Source organism: Myotis yumanensis, unplaced genomic scaffold (assembly GCF_028538775.1).
Source record: "Myotis yumanensis isolate MYYU_CA2020_CCGP unplaced genomic scaffold, mMyoYum1.0.hap1 SCAF_2, whole genome shotgun sequence".
NCBI classification, from domain to species: domain Eukaryota; kingdom Metazoa; phylum Chordata; class Mammalia; order Chiroptera; family Vespertilionidae; genus Myotis; species Myotis yumanensis.
Genome location: NW_027223753.1, coordinates 107970935 through 107975913, shown reverse-complemented (window position 1 = coordinate 107975913; position 4979 = coordinate 107970935). Strand labels below are relative to the sequence as shown.

At 38.8% G+C, this 4979-nt stretch overlaps 1 pseudogene; it reads left to right on the top strand.

Moving 5' to 3' along the window:
• The first annotated feature begins 1669 nt into the window (after positions 1–1669).
• On the top strand, positions 1670–2727 carry LOC139002031 (glycoprotein-N-acetylgalactosamine 3-beta-galactosyltransferase 1 pseudogene; annotated as a pseudogene).
• The last annotated feature ends 2252 nt before the right edge of the window (positions 2728–4979 follow it).

Here is a 4979-nt window from a genome sequence, read left to right as displayed (position 1 = left end):
AATGTCCATACTACCCAAAGCAATCTATAAATTCAACGCACTTCCCATTAAAATACCAACGGCATACTTCACAGATCTAGAACGAACTCTCCAAAAATTCATCTGGAATAAAAAAAGACCCCGAATAGCTGCAGCAATCCTGAGAAAGAGCAAAGTAGGTGGGATCTCAATACCAGATATTAAGCTGTATTACAAAGCCACTATTCTCAAAACTGCCTGGTACTGGCACAAGAACAGACATATAGACCAATGGAATAGAATAGAGACCCCAGAAATCGGCCTGAACCAACATGCTCAATTAATATTTGACAAAGGAGGCAAGAACATACAATGGAGCCAAGATAGTCTCTTCAATAAATGGTTTTGGGAAAATTGGACTGATATATGCAAGAAAATGAAACTAGACCACCAACTTACACCATACACAAAAATAAACTCAAAATGGATAAAGGACTTAAATGTACGACAGGAAACCATAAAAATTCTAGAAGAATCCAAGGGCAACAAAATCTCAAACATATGCCAAAGCAATTTCTTCACTGATACAGCTCCTAGAGCAGTTGAAACTAAAGAGAAAATGAACAAATGGGACTACATCAAAATAAAAAGCTTCTGCACAGCAAAAGAAACCATCAACAAAACAACAAGAAAACCCACTGCATGGGAAAACATATTTGCCAACGTCATATCTGATAAGGGCCTAATCTCCAAAATTTATAGGGAATTCATACAACTTAACAAAAGGAAGATAAACAATCCAATCAAAAAATGGGCAAAGGATCTAAATAGACACCTTTCAAAAGAGGACATTCAGAAAGCCAAGAGACATATGAAAACATGCTCAAAGTCACTAATCATCCGATAAATGCAAATCAAAACAACAATGAGATACCATCTCACATCTGTCAGACTGGCTATCATCAACAAATCAACAAACGACAAGTGCTGGAGAGGATGTGGAGAAAAAGAAACACTTGTGCACTGCTGGTGGGAATGCAGACTGGTGCAGCCACTATGGAAGACAGTATGGAGTTTCCTCAAAAAACTGGAAATGGAACTCCTATTTGACCCTGTGATCCCACTTCCAGGAATATATCCCAAGAAACCAGAAACACCAATCAGAAAGGATATATGCACCCATATGTTCATAGCAGCACAATTCACCATAGCTAAGATCTGGAAACAGCCTAAATGCCCATCAGCAGATGAATGGATTAGAAAACTGGTACATCTACACGATGGAATTCTATGCTGCTGTAAGAAAGAAGGAACTCTTACAATTTGCAACGGTTGGATGGAGCTGGAGAGCATTATGCTAAGTGAAATAAGCCAGTCAATGAACGAAAAATACCACATGATCTCACTCATTCATGGATAATAGAGACCATTATAAACTTTTGAACAATAATAGTTACAGAGGCAGAGCTGCCTCACACAGATTGTCAAACTGCAGCGGGAAGGCCGGGGAGGGTTGGGGAGCAGGAGGGAGGGGGGTAAGAGATCAACTGAAGGACTTGTATGCATGCATATGAGCATAATCAATGAACATAAGACACTGGGGGGTAGGGGAAGTCAGGGTATTGTCAAGGGTGGGGGAAAAAAGGACACATGTGTAATACCCTTTGTAATGCTTTAAGCAATAAAATAAATTAAAAAAAAAAAAGAAATACACTTTTGGGAAATGGCCTCTAAATCTTGGCTGAATTTTTTAATCTTCCTCTGTAGATCAGCAATTGGATTTGTTTTATGTTCTCAGCTATTTAGTATTTTGTTGGGAGAACAGGGTGACACCCAATCCAAGATTCTTCATAATGATCCTCATGTTAGGCATTCAGATGATAATGGACAGAATCATCTAGAAGGTCAGATGAACTTCAATGCAGGTGCTAGCCAACATAAAGATGAGAACACTGACATCGCTGAAAACCTCTATCAGGAGGTTAAAATTCTTTGCTGGGTTATGATAGGACCTCAAAATCTAGAGAAAAAGGCTAAACATGTCAAAGCTACATGGGCCCAGCACTGTAATAAAGTGTTGTTTATGAGTTCAGAAGAAGACAAAGACTTCCCTGCTGTGGGATTAGAAACCAGAGAAGGCAGAGACCAGCTATGCTGGAAAACAATTAAAGCTTTTCAGTATGTTCATGATCACTATCTAGAAGATGCTGATTGGTTTATGAAAGCTGATGACGATACATATGTTATACTAGACAATTTGACATGGCTTCTCTCAAAACACAGCCCTGAAGAACCCATTTACTTTGGGAGAAGATTTAAGCCCTATGTTAAGTAGGGCTACATGAGTGAAGGAGCAGGATATGTACTGAGCAAAGAAACCTTGAAGAGATTTGTTGATGCGTTTAAAACAAAGAAATGTACACATAGTTCCTCCATTGAAGATTTAGCACTGGGAAGATGCATGGAAATTATAAATGTAGAAGCAGGAGATTCCAGAGATTACCAGTACTGGAATTATAACTATTACCCTCCTGTAGAGGGTCCTGGTTGCTGTTCTGATCTTGCAGTTTCTTTTCACTATGTTGATCCTACAACCATGTATGAGTTAGAATACCTCGTTTATCATCTTCGTCCATATGGATATTTATACAGATATCAACCTGCCTTACCTGAAAATATAGGGAAGGAAATAAGTCAAGCATATAAAAATGAAGATCCAAAGTAAAATTTGGGAAACCTTGAAAGAAAAGCATAAATGAACAGAGGTAAAATGTCTAACATTGCACTGAAGAAGAACTTTTGCATTTCTGATGTAGAACACTGGAAGTCCAGTGAAGGATTCTTTTTTTTTTTAAAATACATTTTATTGATTTTTTACAGAGAGGAAGGGAGAGAGATAGTCAGAAACATCAATGAGAGAGAAACATCGATCAGCTGCCTCCTGCACACCCCCCACTGGGGATGTGCCCACAACTAAGGTACATGCCCTTGACCGGAATCGAACCTGGGACCCTTCAGTCTGTAGGCCGACGCTCTATCCACTGAGCCAAACCGGTTAGGGCAAGAATTCTAAATGAACATTCCATATTAGAAATCTTTCATATGAATGCCTATAAACTGAAGCTTTAATAAGCTGTGAAGTCTGTTAAAATGTGTTTTGATACAGTAATATATATATATATATATGAAAAACTTGTGTTTTTATAATGTTGGTAAGGCAGAGGGGCTACAAAGATTTTGTTCCCTGTTTCTGACCACATGTATTATTTTCACTGGGAAGTTAAAACAGTTGCTAAAACTACACTGTACCATATTAATAACACACACATGATGCTAAACAGATCTGCCTTAAAATTTTAGGAGGAAGTATTGTTGTTCAGTGTTGTTTATAAACTCAAGACATGAGTTTATATTCACAGTATGGTAAAAATGAACCCCTCCTCTCCCAACACATACCCGTGTGTACTTTTGGCTAATCTAAATTTTGTTGTGACTATTTAAAATTGGCAATATTTCTTTCAGAAGAAGGTAGAATAAGAATGGTACTCATCCTAATGTGCATTAATAAAACCACATTTTGAAATGATCATGGACCTTGATTATAATATATATACTTGGTTCTAATTAATAGTTAACAGTTTATAGGCATACCTCGTTTTATTGCTTTATGTGCTTCACAGATGTTGCACCTTTTACAAGGTAAGAAAAAATTTTCTCTCCTCAAGAAAAAAAAAAAAGATAACAACTTGCTTTATTGCAACACTTGCTTTATCGTGGTGGTCTGGAACTGAAACAGCAATATATCTAAGGTACTATGCTGAGTCACCATTGTCTCTTCTAAATATGTTTAACCATTCTTGGATACAATATTCAACTCTTAACATTTACTCAAAGCTTTAAAGCATTTGATTAAATATTTTGTTCCCATATTTACCCATTGTTAATTACGGGTAACTAATAAATAGTAAATTTAATGCTGCTTGGAGAATTTTTTTTATATCACTGCCACTCAGGAATTACTAAGTTACACTTTTAATTGATCATTTAAAACTCTTTCCAACTACATAATTATAGTTCTTTTCATTCTTATCCTGTTGAGAGATAAGAACTTGTTTTGTGCCTTTCATAACTTCTTTAAAGCAGTTTTAAAATTCACTTTTAGGATCTAAGGTGGTTATTACACTGGCAAAATAATTTGAATGCAATATTTTGACCAGAGTTAATTAAAAACATTAGAAAATGCACAATGCTTGAACATTGAAACTACAACTATAAGACAAAACAGCTATCATCCAGAACCATGGGAAAGCTGGCCGAGTGGAAGTTCTACAACTAGAAGGAAAGAAAGAAGCACATTGAGACTGGGTAGGAGGTGCAGAAGCACCAAGAACAGAGGTACAAAGGTGCGCGCGAGGCGGGCTGCACCTGGATGTGCGGTATTTTTCAATTGGAAGGAAATACAAGTTTTTGAATGCACTGAGCTCCTTTAAGGTGAGATTCTGGGGTCCCAGACTCCTACGGGGAGAAACTGGACTGTCTTGCAGCAGTTTGGAAAATGAGGGTGGCTTTCTCACAGAGCTGCTTGCAGGGATCATTGTTGCTGTGGGGGCGCAGGACTGCAGAGACCCAGAGTTGTGGAGACGCGGAGTCATGGAGATGCGAGGAGTCGAGCAGATGCTGACGACAGCCATTGCTGTTTGCTCCTCCCTGGTGATTCTCTGAGACCCTGCCCCACTCAAATTACATCCCCTCCCAAGCTGGGCTCAGCGGAGCAAAGGAATCACCTCGGCTTTTGCAGCCTAATCTAACTGCAGCTGGGTCAGAGAGCTCCAAAACTTCCAAATCCCAAACAAAGAGGAGAAACCTGCTGATATTGCTGTAGCTCCTGCTGGGTGGACTCACACAGTGGTTGACTTGGAGATCCAGGAGCCAGGGTACCCCTGGTCAGATACCAGATTTCAACTCCTCACATCCATAAGGGACACACTCTAGAGGCAGACTCAGTGAGCACCAAAGCCCCA